Here is a 19,894-nt window from a genome sequence, read left to right as displayed (position 1 = left end):
AGAAAGTTTGCAAGCATTATCTTAAGTAAAAAGGAATTATGGCTGACTGTCGCAGATCTACGACAACTGCAGCGAGAACGTCTTTTTCAGACTGCGTTTTTGGATTAGGTTACTTTATAATTCCATAGTTCTCCTCGTAGATGCATAAATCATATTTATTTGTCCATTTCTACATTATTGAAGAGAACAACTGGTTAACAATGTCAGAAAAATTGGGCGACTTCACAAATTGAGCAAATCAATAACGCGTAGATCCACCTCCGTCCTTACATAAGCAGCTTGGCATTTGTTGACAGAGTTGTCTTGAGGGATATCTTGCAAAATTCTGTCTAACTGACGAGTTAGATCGTTAAAATCCCGAGATGGTTGGAGGGATCAGCCCATGATGCTCCAAACCTTTATAGTTGTGGAGTGTGCGACCTTGCCAGAAAGGTACTGCTTGGTAAGTACGTAAATAAGCAGTAGAAACTCACTCTGTGTGGGAGCGGGAGCTATATCGTGGAAATGTAAGCCCAATTCTATTTTTTTTCCTTGATCCATCAGTCTTTTTTTTGACTGATTTGATATTGTCCACTACGAATTCCTCTCCATCTCAGACTAGAACTTTCAGCCACAGGTTGTTCCCTGACATCTAACAGATGTCTTAACATATTGTCCCTTCTTCTTATAAATGTATCCCATATATTCCTCTCCTAGACGACTCTGCGCAGAACCTGTTCAGTGTGTACCGTAATAGTCCAGCTAATTTTCAACATTCGTCTTTAGCACCACATCTTAAATGCTTTGATTCTCTTCTGTTCCAGTTTTCCCACAGTCCATGTTTCACTACCATACACTGCATTACTCCAAACGTACGTTCTCAGAGAATAAAAGGCCTGTGTTTCCTACTAGTAGGCTTCTCTTGACCAGGAATATCATTTTTGCCAGTGCTAGTCTGCTTTTGATGTCCTTTTTTCTCCATCGGTCATGGGTTATTAAGCTGCATTCGTAGCAAAATTCCTTAACTACACCTACTTCGTGACCATCAACCCCTACGTTAACTTCTCACTGTTCTCATTTCTGTCATATATCATTACTTTCGTCTTACTTCAATTTACTCTCAGTCCATACTATGTACTCATTAGACTATTCATTCTGTTCAGCAGATCCTCTAATTCTTTTTCACATTCAGTGCGGATAGCAATGTTAACTGCGAATCTTATCACTAATATCCTTTCACCTTTAATTATAATTCCATTCTTTAACCTTTCGTTTATTTCCGTCACAGCTTCTTCGATGTATATACTGAACAGTGGAGGTCGAAGACTAAATCTGTGTCTTACACTCTTTTTAATTCGAGCAGTTTGTTCTTGGTCTTCCACTGCTATTAATCCCACTTGGCTCTTCTACATATTTCGTATCATCCATCCCTCCCTATAACTTACTCATGTTTTCCTCAGAATTTCGAACATCTTGCACCATTTTACATTATATAACGCTTTTCCCAGGTCCACAAATAGTATGAGAGTGTCTAGATTTTTCTTTAGTCTTAGTCCCATTATCAGCCTCAACGTCATAACTGCCTCTTTGGTGCCTTTACCTTTCCGAAAGCCTAAATGATAGCCAGGATCTGGTATCCGAGATAGGGTGCCATCAACTGCAAATAAATAAATAAATAAAATAGTGTAGAATATCGTCGACATACAGCTCGGCTTTAACAGTGCCGCGGGTTACAACCAGAGGAGTCCGGCGATGAAACGAAATTGCGCGCCAGACCATTTGGATGTCGGGTCGTATGGCGGACGACTAACCGGTTCAAAGAGGCGGCTGCTGTGTAAGAGCGCAACAGCACGCGAACACTTTAACTTCCGGCACCTTGCTCATTTGTTGGTTACTTTTCTTTGAATGGTGTTACCGCGCTTCTGCTCCTCTATACTGCATGAAACTTGGCAACAGGGTCGAGTACTCCCCTTCAGTTGTGCACGTTTTAAGAAGGTTTTGTGCATGAGCAACTCACGTGACGTAATTGTCGTACGGGCCAAATGCATACTGATTTGGTTAAGAACGTGCACGATTCACGATGTGCACAGCTAGCCCTTGCACTCAACTAGAGGTTTACGTCAGTGCCACCTGGTGGTAGCACACTGCGGCAGACTTTTATCCTCGTTCGCTCGTCGTAGATCCTGCTAGAAAATAGCACACTTCTCAGACAGCTAATTCACTCGCTGCTACCTGTAGTAAAATTAGATCGGACGTCAGTATACGTTAAAGTTGTACTGACAGTAAACCTATTATGCGGGTTTCTGAATGAGTTTTTGTATATTAAGTTATGAATTTCATCATACAGCACTCAATTTGAGGCGCTGACAAAGGAAACTCCCCATCGCAACCCCCCTCCGATTTTATGGTAAGAGGGCCCAACGGTCAGGCCGTTAAAACCTGAACACACGTCACAAAAGAAAGCAGGAGGAAGATGTACTACAGTGCGAAAAAAAATAAAAATAGAAACAGTGAAGGGACCAAGGAAAAGAAGTGCCATATAGAGCAAGGTGAACGAACGACGGCGTAATGGTTAACTGGTCACGGAGTTAGATTACCACGTCGGCGAGCCGTGTTGCGCCATTTTTTTCCAGCTGTTCCCTGTACTCAAATTTGTGTGTGTGTGTCCTGTTGTAATGTACGTCTGCAAAAGCGAGTTGTAAGGAAGGGACATATAAGACCGTTCATTCCGCACAACTACTCTATTAGCAACCGAAAGCAAGTGATTTTCGAAAGGGAAACGCAAATGTTTGATGAAAAGGCGACAAGTCAACCGAATCCTCCACCAGTAAAAATGTCTGTTGTGTCATACACGGCATTAGTAACGGTACGTGTGTGATAGGAATCTCTTACCGACGCACCTAATTTGTACATCTGTTAAATGAGTGAGATATGCCCGCTTGTCCGATTTAGGCGTTCGTAAGAATATGAATGTGATCAGAGACGATGAAAACATAATAGTAATGGTTGAAATGGCTCTGAGCACTATGCAACTTAACTTCTGAGGTCATCAGTCGCCCAGACGTAGAACTAATTAAACCTAACTAACCTTAGGACATCACACACATCCATGCCCGAGGCAGGATTCGAACCTGCGACCGTAGTGGTCGCTCGGCGCCAGACTGTAGCGCCTAGAACCGCACAGCCACTCCGGCTGTCGAACATAATAGTATGCCACATAAGCTACAAAAAATTTAAGCAACCGTTTCACAATCACACAATTTCTCTGAGCTCTGTGAATCCATATTTTTTAAAGTTTTTGAAACGGCGTTCCGTTTTGGAAGTTTTGAATCTTGAAGTTCTTTATTGCAACATAGTCGTCACACGTTTATCTGTTGCGTTCATTACTGCAAGTCGTCTATGTGGTATGTCACCTGCCCTCACTTTCCATCACGTTTATTTGCGACGGTAACGTATTTTTACCACATGACACATATTCTATAATCAATGTATGGTATGACAAGTGCCAAGACTACATGAAGAGAACAAACATTTCAGTGACCGGATGGACACTTCATAATGTTGTGAAAAAAAAAGCAAATGGCATTAGAGAGTTTTGAACACGACTTTTTTTTCACAGAGGGGAAGTGTTGAGTGGTACTTAAGTAAATAAATGAGTGAAATCAAAGTGAAATAGAAATTAGAATATAAATGAAAGACTTGGTTTAGTTTAGAGAGTTACATACTGGCAAACAGCGGGCAGAACAGCAGAACAGAAGAGACAATGACCGTGAAGTCAGCAAGTTCCGCATAAGCGGGCACTGTCGATTCAGCCGTCAGGGCACCGCCCGACCGGCTCACGTGTTTCTCAGTTGTCGCATGTGAGCAAAGGCCCTCGCTTACATTCCAAGAGCCAATGACCGACGTTAAGAAGATTCTTCGAGAAGCTTTTCAACGTGACGGAAGAGGCAATGCCCGGCTCACGTGTTTCTCAGTCGTCACATGCGATCAAAGGCCCTCGCCTACATTCCAAGAGCCAATGACCGACGTTAAGAAGATTCTTCGAGAAGCTCCTCAACGTGACAGAAGAGGCAATGACCGTGAAGTCGTTCACCTCCAGTAAACTGAACTGAATAAATACGCGAGACGCAGTGGGCCCGACAGACGAAGACGAGAGACGAAGAAGACGAAGAAGTGAAGAAGCGTAGCAGTAGTTTTCAGTCAGTTTCGGTGCTGAAGACCGTCATGCAAGAAGAGACTACATCATGCACAGACGCACCAAGTCCGCCGTTGTAATGGAGTAGCAAGCAGCAGCCTCGGCGCCAAAAGACAGAAGTTAAAAGGTATTTGAAGTGTGATTTTTACGTACCCGGGTGACTCGTGAGGACGGGAAGGAGACGGCCTCACATCAGCAGACACCTGTGAACTGGGATGAAGATCTGGCAGCCGAAGACTGGCAAGCGGGAGTCCGTTGTTCGAGTCCGGGACACTGGCCTTCCCCCGCCGCGCCGCTCCGCTGGCCGAGGCACAACACACGCGGCCGCTTAGAGAAGAGAAACACTGGGACTCCACATCCAAGGTATCACCATCCGATGCACGACTTCGCTCGCAATAATTAAACGGGCCACCTCGCGCTGCGCGTCTCCGGTCAGCTGGGCGAGACGGCGATACGAGACACACACAGCTACGCGTAATCAGACGCCGCCGCCGCCGTCGCTGCCGCAGCAGAAGGCTTCGCAAATGGCACAGCTGCCGGTCTCCGAGTCAGTACAATCCAGTAAGAAAACCGTTGTACGAAACTTGCAATAAAAGATATCTTATGTAAAAATGCTGTTTCATTCTACCTCATACCCGAGCCAAGGAAGAACCCACCCTGCCCACATGTTGTTAAGACAGAAAAAAATAATTTATCTAGTATTTTCACCCTGGCATAATGCTTTAGAATGATCATCCTGACAATTGACTAGCATCAAAAGAGAAAGTTACATTTAGTATCTAACTGTTACATTTGGTGTCAGAGAAAAACCCTTGGCTCAATATGAGGTGTGAATGACAGTCACTAAAGGTCCACAGTTAGTATTTTTTAATGTGTGAAAGGATAGAGGTTTGCATAGCAGTCGTAATATTTTCTTTATTTAGACGTATATATTCTCTCATGATTTTAAGAGTTTGTCGAAAATATTTAAACATCTCTTTCATTCAGTGTAGTAAGATTGTGTAACTAATAGTTTGTAAAATGATGACACGAAATCGTACAAAGGCAGAGTCAGCTCCACAAGCGGTTTCTACTGAGGAAGCTATTCAGAGCTTGGCTAATCAGATAGAACAGCTTAGTAGTGATAATAGTGCATTATTTAAACAATTGTGTGAGGTTAGGCAAACCAGTTCAATCCCTCCCTCTCTAGATTCCTCAGCTGCAGCCTTAGTAACTCGTTTTTCAGGTAAACCTGGCGAAGACATAACAGCCTTTTTTGATGATTTAGTAGCAGCTGCAAAGTTAGGATCATGGTCAGATGAACAGTTCTTACAAATGACAAAGTTAAGATTGCTAGGAGAGGCTAAAGCACACGTATTATACCATGAAGAATTACGGAATGCTCCAACATTTGAGGAATTGAAGAAAGGATTGCTTAAACGTTTTCAAAAACAAAACAGCTGTAGATTTTATAGGGAACAGTTAAACACTATCACTCAGAGGCAAAACGAGTCGTTAGAAAGCTTTGTAGATAGGATTAGAAAAGTTAATATTAACCCCTATCAGTTGACAACTAGTGGTGAAGCAAATAAAGTTATTTTACAAGAGGCAGAAGATAGAGCTCTGGATACATTTTTACGTGGGTTACCTCCTGAAACGTCCCGTCGTGTCAGGGCAGAGTTTCCTAAAAATTTAGCGGAAGCTGTATCTGTGGCGACGGCTTTCGAAGAAACAGACATTGCCACCAGATACAAGGAGAAGCGAAATGTATTTTCAGCAGGAGTACGATGTCTTAGGTGCGACCGACAGGGACATACAGCAAAAAATTGCAGACAACCTAAATGCACTAATTGTCAAAGAATAGGTCACACATTCAAGGAATGCAGGTGTAAGAAAGTTTTTGGAAATAGAAATCAGTTAAACTCAAACGGGAATGTCGGAGCCGCCGCCAGGCGTTCCCAATAAAATTTCATGCCATTAAGGCGAATGTTAAGGCGGAATGCTGGTTATCAGCTACCATACAGGATAAAGAGGCAACGATACTGGTGGATACAGGCACAAACGTATCAATAGTGAATAATGAATGTATTGGAGAAAAGAAATATGACCCTCCAAGGTATAGATTGAGTGGGTTGGAGGAGGTAACGTGAAGTCATTAGGATGTACATCATTGATTTTCTATATTCATGGTGTACAGTTTCAAGAAGGTGTAGAAATGGTAACAAAGGTAACTGACGGGTACGACGCGATCCTAGGACTGGATTTCCTGAATAAACATCACGCTAAAATCGACCTCAGACAGAAAATGGTAGAACTTAGCGGAATAGAGTTTCAGCTAGGTGACACCGGTGCAAAGGGCCCGCTGCCGCAAGATTTCCCTAACCGGAAGGCGGAATCAACTACACTGCCTGCAACGTCCTTGAAGGTTGATTCGCGTAATCAGATACCATCTGGCTCAGGAAAACTTCTCTGGATGACCGTTGGCCCCGAGGTACCTACAGATACAGTATGTCTAATAGAGCCACTACAGGAAAATGAGGAATTAGACATATCACATTGTTTTGTACGTAGAAGTGTTGTACGGGTTCAAGACGTTGAGGGAGAAAGAAAAGTACCGGTACATATTGACAATTTCGGAGTGGAGGACAAAGAGTTGCATAAAGGAATATTAGTAGCTACAGTCAGTACTTTCGAAGTAGAAGATTTCATTTGGTCAGATATTACTGATGGTCAGAAACCAGACGCCTATAAAACCGCATTACGCCAGAAGATTGGGCATTTGAAAGGAAATGACAGAGACACGATAGAAGCAGTTTTAGTTGAGTTCCAAGATTTATTTAATGCAGAAGGTCCACTGCCAGCAACAGATATCACACAGCATAGGATCCCAACAGGAAATAGCCCCCCAGTTTATAGGAAGCCTTATAGAGTTCCGCATCACTTACAGCCAGTACTGGATGAATTTTTAGAACAGCATCTAAAAGATGGAATTATAGAATATTCTGATTCGCCTTATAATTCAAATATTGTAATTATTCCAAAGAAGTCTCCCGACGCTACGAAACGATATAGATTTTGTTGTGACTACAGGCACCTTAACAAACAAACTATGTCAGATGTTTATCCTCTTCCAAACATTACAGATATCATTGACAGTTTGGGTAAAAGTAAATACTTTTCAACAATCGATTTACGTAGCGGATATCATCAATTGGAAGTAGCACCTGAAGATAGGCATAAAACAGCATTTTCTACCCCTGAAGGCCACTGGCAATTTAAAAGAATGCCTTTCGGTTTGAAAAATGCACCAGCAACTTTTCAAAGACTACTCGATGGAGTATTATTGCGAGGACTCAAAACTCAGCAATGTTGTGTATATCTAGACGATATTATTGTATTCTCCAAAGACATTAATGAACATGCTGTGCGTCTGCGTAATGTTTTTCAGAGACTTAGAAAAGCTAAATTAACATTAAATATGGAAAAATGTAGTTTTGCATTGACAGAGGTTACATACCTAGGGCATGTCATTAGTGAAAAAGGAATTAAAACAGACCTTCGATTAATTTCGGCAGTTAAGGACTTCCCAACACCACAACGCGTTAAGGAAGTACAAAGTTTCATTGGTCTCGCATCGTATTACCGAAAATATGTTCAAAATTTTGCTGAAATTGCCCGACCCTTAACCCAATTACTGAAAAAGGGAGCAAAATTTCATTGGTCTGAAGATTGTGAATCAGCATTTCAAACCCTTAAAGATAACACACAGTCCAGTATTAGCCTACCCAGACTATAATAAAGAATTTATTTTATCCTGTGACGCAAGTGGTCATTCAGTAGGGGTTGTTTTGAGTCAGAATATTAATGGCGCGGAACACCCCATAGCCTACGCTTCGAGACAACTAACAACGGCAGAAAGAAATTATTCCACAACGGAGAAAGAATTGTTAAGTGTTATTTATGACATCAAATACTTTAAATGCTACTTGTATGGTAGGAAATTCAAGGTTATTACAGACCACGCAGCTTTAAAATGGTTGCTTTGGTTAAAGGATCCATCTAGTCGTCTCACCCGTTGGGCCCTATGTCTTTCCGAAATGGATTTCGAAGTTATCCATAAACCAGGCAAAAAACACACGAATGCAGATTGTCTAAGTCGGAAAATAGCACTTTTGGAAGCAACAGGCCGAGATACTGAGGACTGGAGAAAGGCACAGGATGAGGATACAGGATGCAAAAAATACGCAACTCAAAAACAATTTTGCTTTGAAGATGGTGTATTATGCCGTAAAACAAAACTTGGACCGCGAATTGTTGTTCCCCAACACCTTAGACAAGAAATAATGGCATAGGCCCACGACCATATTCTTGCAAGACACGGTGGACAGCGGACAACCGAAAGACGTGTAGCAGAGCGATTTTGGTGGCAAACCAGAAAGCATGATGTTGCGCAGTACGTTCGTAATTGCATTGCGTGCGCACAACGAGTTGAACTTTCTCGTTCAAGATACCCTTACAGAGGCTCCCCGAGGCTTCATGTCCATTTCAAATATGTGGACTGGATTTCTACGGGCCATATCATAAAACACCTGCTGGTAATAAGTATGTTTTTACAATTATAGATCACTTTTCACGCTATCTAGCTATAGTGAGTCTCCCAGATCAGCAAGCAAATACAGTTGCCCAAGCTTTAGTTAACAACTGGATATTTAAATTGGGCGTACCTGAAGCTGTTATCACAGAACAGGGATCTAATTTTATGTCTGAATTAATGAAACAGCTATGCCACATACTAAAGATACGTAAATTACGCACAACTCCGTTACACCCTCAGTGCAACAGACGCACAGAAAGAGTTCATTGGACAATTGGCAAGATGCTTAGTTATTATATTAACGAACAACATTCTAATTGGGATACGTATTTACCAATAATCGTGTCAGTATACAACGCCAAAATGCATGAAGCAACTGGCATGTCACCTTATGAAGTGGTCTATAGCAGAAAAATGCCGTCCCCTTTTGGTGTAATCAGGCAGAAAAATGGAAAACTCGGAGAAACAGTAAGAGAGTTCAGTCGAATGATGAAGGATGTATGGAAAAAGGTTCAAAAATCTAATACAAAGGCTTTGGAACGACAGGAAAGATTAGGTAATACCCAAGCTAAATATCCAAATTACAAAATCGGTCAGTGGGTGATGCTGTCAGCTCCATACATTGCGAAAGGAAAAACGAAGAAATTTGTAACAAACTACAGAGGTCCTTATCAAATTATTGAGATCACGTCACCAGTCAACGTTAAACTGCAATTGCCCACCCGAACTACTGTTGTCCATGCAAGTCGTTTAAAACCTTTTAAGGGTGCTCCAGATGTAATTCCTTCAACAATAGTGTCTGCTTTTCCGAAGGGTGGAGGAAGTGAACGAAAAGGAAAAAGAGTGGCCACGCCAGCACAACATACAAACATGGCACCATACAATATTAGACCAAGAGTGCGAATGTCCTAGGGGAATCTCAGTAGACTGTGGATAGTATACAAATGTAGATAATTACTAAATGATAATGTTTTTTTCAAAAAAAAAAAGTTGAACATGGAAACATGTAGATCTTGTAGTTAACAATGTATTCCTTCTTTTCTTTGTTTTTGTTTTTACTAGCATTTCCCACACAAAGCCTATCCTACCTCAATGACTCCCTTGACAGTTCCCTTCTGAAGTCATTAGATATGATCATAAACTCACAGCAGGGCAAAATTGATGCCAATGTTATGATGCAACACGCCTTAAAATTAAAACACAAAACTAAAATTATACTGCTAGGAACAGGTATATCAGGAACCTCTGTGTTGGTGTTTCTGCTTTGTACAGTTTTGTTTTATTTAAGCCAAATAATAATATACCACTTCATCAAATCCCTGTGAACTGGATACCACACTCTTAACTGGTGTACTTCAGTGGTTACTTTTCAGCATTAGTGTATTAATTTTGTCTGTGGTACTTCAGTCTTTACTAAACAGTCTTATGTTAAAGTAAACAATACTGTAGAATAGATATTCTTGCATTAATATAGGGTAAACAGGTGTTGCTAAGTAATTATCTAAAGTGAATAATCTATTTTGGTTTATTCATTGTCATCAAGATTTGTTACACCTATTACAACCATTTATGTGTGAACTATGTGATTCATGAGCGTACAGTGCTTTTGTAAAGTGATAAAGTATTTTCAACATACTTAATGTGAAACGTGTGTATTCTTCTAAGTCGAGAGTTTTTATTGCTTGTGTTAGTGCTTTTGCCATGTGAAGAGTGGAGGAATGTTGAGTGGTAAATTGGAGGGCGAATTTCTCTGAAGTGTGGAGGAATGTTGAGTGGTACTTAAGTAAATAAATTAGTGAAATCAAAGTGAAGTAGAAATTAGAATATAAATGAAAAACTTGATTTAGTTTAGAGAGTTACATACTGGCAAACAGCGGGCAGAACAGCAGAACAGAAGAGACAATGACCGTGAAGTCAGCAAGTTCCACATAAGCGGGCGCTGTCGATTCAGCCGTCAGGGCACCGCCCGACCGGCTCACGTGTTTCTCAGTTGTCGCATGTGAGCAAAGGCCCTCGCTTACATTCCAAGAGCCAATGACCGACGTTAAGAAGATTCTTCGAGAAGCTTTTCAACGTGACGGAAGAGGCAATGCCCGGCTCACGTGTTTCTCAGTCGTCACATGCGATCAAAGGCCCTCGCCTACATTCCAAGAGCCAATGACCGACGTTAAGAAGATTCTTCGAGAAGCTCCTCAACGTGACAGAAGAGGCAATGACCGTGAAGTCGTTCACCTCCAGTAAACTGAACTGAATAAATACGCGAGACGCAGTGGGCCCGACAGACGAAGACGAGAGACGAAGAAGACAAAGAAGTGAAGAAGTGTAGCAGTAGTTTTCAGTCAGTTTCGGTGCTGAAGACCGTCATGCGAGAAAAGACTACAACATGCACAGACGCACCAAGTCCGCCTCTGTAATGGAATAGCAAGCAGCAGCCTCGGCGCCAAAAGACAGAAGGTAAAAGGTATTTGAAGTCTGATTTTTATGTACCCAGGTGACTCGTGAGGACGGGAAGGAGACGGCCTCACATCAGCAGACACCTGTGAACTGGGATGAAGATCTGGCAGCCGAAGACTGGCAAGCGGGAGTCCGTTGTTCGAGTCCGGGACACTGGCCTTCCCCCGCCGCGCCGCTCCGCTGGCCGACGCGCAACACACGCGGCCGCTTAGAGAAGAGAAACACTGGGACTCCACATCCAAGGTATCACCATCCGATGCACGACTTCGCTCGCAATAATTAAACGGGCCACTCGCGCTGCACGTCTCCGGTCAGCTGGGCGAGACGGCGACACGAGATACACACAGCTACGCGTAATCAGACGCCGCCGCCGCCGCCGCCGCCGCCGCCGCTGCCGCAGCAGAAGGCTTCGCAAATGGCACAGCTGCCGCTCTCCAAGCCAGTACAATCCAGTAAGAAAACCGTTGTACGAAACTTGCAATAAAAGATATCTTATGTAAAAATGCTGTTTCATTCTACCTCATACCCGAGCCAAGGAGGAAACCACCCTGCCCACATGTTGTTAAGAGAGAAAAATTAATTTATCTAGTATTTTCACCCTGGCATAATGCTTTATAATGCTCAACCTGACAATTGACTAGCATCAAAAGAGACGACTCAGTTACATTTAGTACCAGAACTGTTACAGAGGCATGGAAGGGAGGGTGGAGAGGGCAGAGTGGACAGGGTTCGTATCACGAGGCCTGACCTGTGTACTCGTCCATGAAGGTATAAGGGATGGCGAGGGTAGTCCATACTGGGAAATTGCTTTTTTTAAAAGGTTTATTATTTTATTTTATTCTTTAATAAGGTTATTTTTAATTCGCATTTTCCTTATATTGTGTTGTAGTCTTCAGTTCAGAGACTGGTTTGATGCTGCTCTCCATGCTGCCCTATCCGGTGCAACCTTCTTCATCTCCCAGTACTTACTGCAACCTACATCCTTCTGAATCCGCTTATTATATTCATCCCTTGGTCTCCCTCTTTACCCTCCACGCTGCCCTCCAATACTAAATTGGTGATCCCTTGATACATCAGAACATGTCCTACCAACCATTCTTCTAGTCAAGTTGTACCACAAATTCCTCTTCTACCCAATTCTATTATGTCACCATTAGTTACGTTATCTAACCATCTAATCTTCAGCATTCTTCTGTAGCATCACATTTCGAAAGCCTCTATTCACTTCTTGTTTAAACCGTATATCGTAAATCTCTGACTTCCATACATGACTACACTCCATACAAATACTTTCAGAAAATACTTCCTGACAGTTAAATCTATAATCGATGTTAAAAAACTTCGCTTCTTGAGGAACGCTTTCCTTTCCATTTCCATTCTACATTTTATATACTCTCTAATTCGACAATCATCATTGATTGTGCTCCCCAAATAGTAAAACTCATCTACTACTTTAAGTGTCTCATTTCCTAATATAATTCCCACAGAATCACCTGATTTAATTCGTATACATTACATTATCGTCGTTTTTCTTTTGTTGATGTTCATATTATATCATCCATTCAGGACACTGTCCATTCCGTTCAACTGATCTTCCAGGTCCTTTGTTGTCTCTGACAGATTTACAATGTCATCGGTGAATTTTAAAGTTTTAATTTCTTTTCCATGGATTTTAATACCTACTCCGAATTTTTCTTTTGTTTCCTTTACTGCTTGCTCAGTATACAGATTCAGCAACATAGGGAATGGGCTACAACCCTGTCTCACACCCTTCCCGCCATTGTTTCCCCTTCATGCCCCTCGACTCTTATATCTGCCATCTAGTTTCTGTACAAACTGTAAATAGCCTTTTGTTCCCTGTATTTGACCCAGAATTTGAAAGGGAATATTCCAGCCAACATTGTCAAAAGCTTTCTATAAGTCTACAAATGCTGGAAACGTAGGTTTGCCTTTTCTTAATCAATCTTCTAAGATAAGTCGTAGGGTCAATATTGCCTCACGTGTTGCAACATTTCTACGGAAACTAAACTGGTCTTCCCAACGGTCGGCTTTGCTACCAGTTTTTCCATTCGTCTGTAAGGAATCCGTGTTAGTATTTTGCAGCCATGACTTATTAAACTGATAGTTGGGTAATTTTCACCCCTGTCAACACCTTCTTTCTTAGGGATTGGAGTTATTACATTCTTCTTGAAGTATGAGGGTATTTCGCCTGTCTCATACATCTTGCTCACCAGATGGTAGAGTTTTGTCAGGGCTGGCTCTTCCATGGCTGTCAGTAGTTCTAATGGAATGTTGTCTACTCCCGGGGCCTTGTTTGGTCCGAGGTCTTTCAGTGTTCTGTCCAACTCGTCACGCAGTATCATATCTCTCATTTCATGTCCATTTACGTCCTCTTCAATTTCCACAGTAGTTTCCTCCAGGACATCGCCCTTGTACAAACCCCCTATGTACTGCCTCCACCTTTAAGCTTGGTATCCTTCCTTGGAACTGGTTTTCTATCTGAACTCTTGATATTCATACATGTGGTTCTCTTTTCGCCAAAGGTCTCTTTAATTTTCCTGTACGTACTATGTATCACAGCCATAGTGATATGTGCCTCTACATCCTTACATTTGTCCTCTAGCCATCCCTACTTAGCCATTTTGCACTTCCTGTCGATATCATTTTTCAGAAGTTTGCATTCCTTTTTTGCCTGCTACATTTATTGCATTTTTATATTTTCTCCTTTCATCTATTCAATTCAATCACTCCTGTTAGCCAAGGATTTCTACTAGCTCTCGTCTTCTTACCTACTTGACCCACTGCTGCCGTCACTATTTCAACTCTCAAAGTTACCCATTCTTCTTCTCTGTATTTCTTTCCCCCGTTCTTGTCAATCGTCGCCTAATGCTCTCTCTGAAACTCACTACTAACTCTGATTATTTCAGTTTATCCAGGCCCCATCTCCTTAAATTACTACTTTTTTGCAGTTTCATCAGTTTTAATCTACAGTTCATAACCATTAAATTGTGGTCAGAATCCACATCTGCCCCTGGAAATGACTTACAATTTAAAACCTGGTTCATAAATCTCTGTATTACCATTATATATTCTATCTGAAACTTTCCAGTGTCTCCAAGCCTCTTCTGCGAATACAAGCTTCTTTCATGATTCCTAAATCAATTGTTAGCTATGATTAAGTTATGCTTTGTGCAGAACTCTACCAGACGGCTTCCTCTTTCATTCCTTACCCCCATTCCATATTCAACTATTACTTTTCCGTCTCTTCCTTCTCTACTATCGAATTCCAGTCCCCCATGACGATTAAATATTCGCCTCCCTTCACTATCTGAATGATTTCTTTTATCTCATCATACATTTCTTCAATCTCTTTGTCATCTGCGGAGATAGTTGGCATAAAATTTGTACTACGGAGGTAGCCGTGGGCTTCATGTCTGTCTTGGCTACAATAGCTCACTCACTATGCTGTTCGAATTAGTTTACCCACACTCCTGTTTTTTTATTCATTATTAAACCTACTCCTGCATTACCCGTATTTGATTCTGTATTTATAACCTTCTATTCACCTGGCCAAAAGTCTTGTTCCTCCTGCTACCTAACTTCACAAATTCCCACTATACCTAACATTAACGTATCCATTTCCCTTTCTAAATTTTCTAACCTACCTGCCCGATTAAGTGATCTGACATTCCACGCTACGATCCGTAGAACCGCAAATTTGTCTGGCCTCTCAGCAGATACCTCTTCGTTGTGGTTGCAGCTACGGTACGGCTATCTGTATCGCTGAGGCACGCCAGCCTCCCAACCAATGGAAAGGTTCATGGTTCATGGGGAGGGATTTTCCTTACATCACACCAAAAATACATGTACCTAACACCGCATTGTGCATTAAGCAAACAAAACAAATATCTCGGTACTTTCCCATTCCGAGTTAATAAACGTGGGGAATCGAAAAATGTGCTTCGTACACTATGCAGAAGGGTGTGTCGCTACTCTCCTTACGCTTCATCATACAGGTTTGTTTTCACTCATGTCGTACGTTATTTCACAGATAAGATAATCGAACATTTTTTTGTCAGCTCAGTCAATGGGTATCTTCTTCTACTTGTTGATGACGCAGCTGCGTGGAGGGTCGTGTAGGGCACTCCCTAAGTATTTTGTAAAATATTCTCCATATTTTGGGTTCCGTCCAATCTTGCAATGACGTTCCTGCTGGTTGTTCCAAAAGTTCAATACATAAATATGTCCATATTGAAATAAATATTCTACCGCGTGCCCACGGACCCATGTGACTGCGTTAGTTTCCGTGCGCGGGGAATACTGTTCATCTGGATATAGTAGATTCCGAGATGTGATATATTCCAGGATCAGTCGTAGAAAATACGACAAAATTTGGTGCACCAAGCGCAACACGTCTTTTGCCGTACCACATCTGAGACGGTACTCGTCCGTGTCCGTTACTCCCCAGTCTGACATAGAGGCGAGTCCGTCATATTTATCTTGTGGAAGCGTGATCTGGTGATCCGTTTACCGTTTTACATTTACCATGCGACCGGACCTCTGTATCCCATGTACCCACGTGTATCGTCTGCCACACTACTTTCCAACTAACATGAGGGTTTTTGGCCTCCGCTATGTTTGGTGTGCGCCTCTGTTGTAGGACGCCATATATAACCCGCGCCGTCGCCTGTTTCGTCGGTAGTACTGCGATACGGACAAAACTGTTTTCATTGTAAATGTGCCCGAAGTAGTGAAAGGCTGAGGGGTATGTCTTGCGTCATAAGGAAGGACGGAGCTAAGGAATGCAGCAGCAAAACCTTTTAACAGCTTGATATTCTAACTGACAAACAGGGCCACCACTCTGTCGTGGACATGGGCTAGGAGAAGACCTCCCCTCCCTGGGGGACGGGTCAGCGAATCATAACTGAAGAGCGTGCCTGTACTGATGTAGACTCCGAATGCCTCTAATATACGTCTAGCCATTAGAAGGACACGCGCCATGTGTGGAAGGTGCGATAAGAGGTAAACATTGACGAAGTGTGAAGAACATTGAGGGTCCACAGACGAAGGTTGGAGATCTGGACCCGAATTTGTTGTAATAAGAGGCGATAATTAAGGGCCGCAGTGCGCCGTATGTCGTCGTGAAACTCTACTCCGTGACACTTGATAGCAACACTAAGCTGCCGGGCGTCGACACACGCTGTGGTCAACCCGTCTCCTATGGCCTTGACGACGGATTTGGTGACGTTGAGACAGCTGTCCGAAGCCATACCGTATGTGACAGTTCATTCTTGAGCGCTGGTTACATCGTCGCGATTGCGGAGCACAAGTGGCAAGGTCGTTTGTGTGTAAATTCTTAAGGGACCAAACTGCTGAGGTCATCGGTCCCTAGACTTACACACTACGTAAGCTAACTTAATCTAACTTATGCTAAGAACAACACACACACACACTCGAGCCTCCGGTGGGAGGGACCGCGCAGTCCGTGACATGGTGCCTTAAACCACGCGGCCACTTCGCGCGGCAACCACATCGACTGCATAATATGCTGCACAGCAAAGTGTGACGTCACGTAAGGTGAGTCCGATGAGACGTTGATGGACGTCGTAGAGGAGCGTTTCCAATGACAGAGCATAGAGTAAGGTCGACAGGGGGTAGCACTGACGCACCGTTCTTAAAAACGGGAGGGACTGCGTGAGACGCTCGTTGCCTTGGAGGTCGCCCTTCGGAGTAGGTGCATCACGACGTATATGAATTCCTGTGGATACTACATGTGTTGAAGAACGGACGTCTAGGTATACGTGAGCAACTCGATCGAGAGTGTGGCTAAAATCTAGTGATGTCATGGAATCGACACAGTGTTGTGTGGATGTTACCGATACCCCCTAGGGAAATCTGATCTGGTGAGATGACGTGTGGCAGGGTCGGTCATATACCGTTTGCTAATAGTCTGGTGAAATCTTCATGTCGCAGTTGACGAGTGTCAGAGGGCGATAATCACGTATTCGAGTGCCACCTTTCAGTTTGTGAACAAAGTCCGTCAACTTGGGAGCCAGCAAATATTGAAAAGTACTATCAACCCTACAGGGAGTCGGAGCCAGGAGAAATTTGCCGCTCCTTTACCTATGGCGTCAATAACTTCGTCTTCCGTAACGTCGTTTAATAATTCCGTTCGTAATTCCTGTGGGACAGTGCCATAAACCAATTGTGAGACTCTTGTCACCGCCGTCGGAACGTTGAGCAGAATAAAGTCGTGCGTAATGGTCGAAGGAGGCTAAAGCCAATACTGCTTTGTGTGGTATGGGGACAACTTTCCGCAGTGGTAATGGCCGTTTTCGCAGTTCTCGTTCTCGAATGACGTGGTACATGGTGGATCGCTCCGTTGCGAGTTTGTCACGTGTTCGCACTCGGACGGTCGCCCCTTCCAGGAGTCGGCACACATGGGCTACGATCTGTGCCTTCGCACGCTGTACTGTCATCTGTCGTTCCGGTGTGGATGGCAAGGAGACACATTCTCGAAGACGGTGAAACCAAAATCAAGGGTCTGCCGCCTCCCAACAGCGGTCTCACGATTGACCATACGTAATCAAAGTTCCCGTAGGGTCGACTTGGCGCAGTTTAACCAACAACTGATAGATGTAGGATACGTTGGGAGGTGGCGGACGCACGAACTCCACGTGTCCCCGACGGCGGGTCGACAATCGGGAAAAGCGAGATGAGAGTGTTTAACTCCCAAGGATGTAGACTGCGCCACACTCGTTGGCCAAGTAGGGTGACGGCCCCTATATAGGCCTCCTGATCAGAAGAGTCTACTGGCCACACCTCCGCTTCACTCTCTGTTGCTGCGAGAGAAAGGAAGACGTAAATCTTACTAACACGACTAGACGAATGACTCGTGAAATGAGTGAAACCTTGTCGCTTTCCATGGAAATGTTCCCATGTATGTAGCAGCTGGAGATTGCTAATGGGTGTCACAAGTTCGGATCACGGGTAATGGAATGGCAGCTGATCTTTGGGTGCTATTGAAGTCGCCCCCCTAATACCAAGTCATTGTGCCTGCCCAGAAAAAAACATTGCTACTCCTTCCGCTAAGAAGAGCGATCGGTCGAGAGTGCGATTCGTTCCGGAAGAGGCCTACACATTGGAAAGTGAACACCTAGCACCGTTACGGACATTCCTCTATCGTAGGGGAGATATCGTACTTCGTCCGCCTCTTGGTCCTCCCTGAGGAGGACTGCGACTCCACTGTTAGTTGGCGAAGCGTGGGACACATATATACATGGGAATTCGTCGATGATGACTTCTTGCTTCTTGAAGAAGAACAATGTCAACGTCTGCTGCATTGAGCATGTCTTGGAGCAGCGACAGGTTCGTACATGTCTCAATGGTTTTAACGTTAATGGTTGCTAAGCGACAGGTCTGTGCATCGTCTCCTGGAATGGAGACCGCCTTCGCCGTCGCCGTAAATGTTTTGGCCTGTAACTGCAGGCCGCGTCCGCGCCGTCATCTGCTGCTACTGGCGAGGTTCAAATGGTTCAAATGGCTCTGAGCACTATGGGACTTAACATCTATGGTCATCAGTCCCCTAGAACTTAGAACTACTTAAACCTAACTAACCTAAGGACATCACACAACACCCAACCATCACGAGGCAGAGAAAATCCCTGACCCCGCCGGGAATCGAACGCGGGAACCCGGGCGCGGGAAGCGAGAACGCTACCCCACGACCACGAGCTGCGGGCTACTCGGGAGGGACCGAGGTGTGGGAGAAGAGATCGCTCTCCTCTTCCACCACAGTGCACCTAGAATCGTCTAGAGTGTCTTCTGTTCAAGGTCCGTAAGATAATCGTTGCTGCAATAGGACACTTGCGAGCTGAGTGGCCAAGGGTGAATTCGCAGTGGTTTCTGGCTGTGTATCAGTGGCGAGCGCTGTGCTTGCGATCTCTTTACCCGAGAGAGCGGAAAGGGATGTGTCGACATCAGGGAAAGTAACAGGTAAGGGCTATCCTGTGTCATTCATTTTTTCCCGTCTCGCCAGCCGTCCAGTCGTCAGTTGCAGAAGACCTCCACAGGAGGCTTTCATCTGTCTGCGACGTCGCTTTCTTTGTTTCCTCGGTGACCTCTGTTTGCAGACGTGAATTTCTGTGTCCGGAACAATGTGTGGTTCCCGCGCCGCATCCACCTCCCAGGGAGAAGAGCAGAGGTCAGTACACCACTAGTGTCGAGTCCCATTCTTTCGTTCGAATCTTCTTGTGGAGTCGATGGACGGCTTTCTGCAAACTCTGTGAAGTGTGTAATTGTGTCGGCCAACCCAGGACTTGTGACGGCTGTGCATCCTAACGTGCCCTGTCTTCCAAATGGTCTTTCGTCTGTCATAACTGTCTACCGCATCCCCCCCCCTGCATAATTGAGGGGTAGGTCCGCGACCGTTGGAAGGGGCGCCGTGTAACCCGAGGATGAAATCACGCCGAGCGTACATGGCCCTCCTGGCCGCAACCAGAACAAGTACGAGGCTGTCCTTCGTACATAACGATTGCTCGACATGCACCTATGACTAAGTAGGATGGCAGATGTTTCTTTAATTCAATTCTGATCTGTCGAACGCCGTTGAGGGCCTGGTACGTTTAGAAGGTGTTCTTTTTTTCGGCCGTCCTACACCATCGGAAAGCTGCAGTAACTACGTCCGGCAGCAC

The sequence above is a fragment of the Schistocerca serialis genome, chromosome 5, assembly GCF_023864345.2.
Source record: "Schistocerca serialis cubense isolate TAMUIC-IGC-003099 chromosome 5, iqSchSeri2.2, whole genome shotgun sequence".
In the NCBI taxonomy this organism is placed as follows: domain Eukaryota; kingdom Metazoa; phylum Arthropoda; class Insecta; order Orthoptera; family Acrididae; genus Schistocerca; species Schistocerca serialis.
This window is presented reverse-complemented; position numbering follows the sequence as displayed.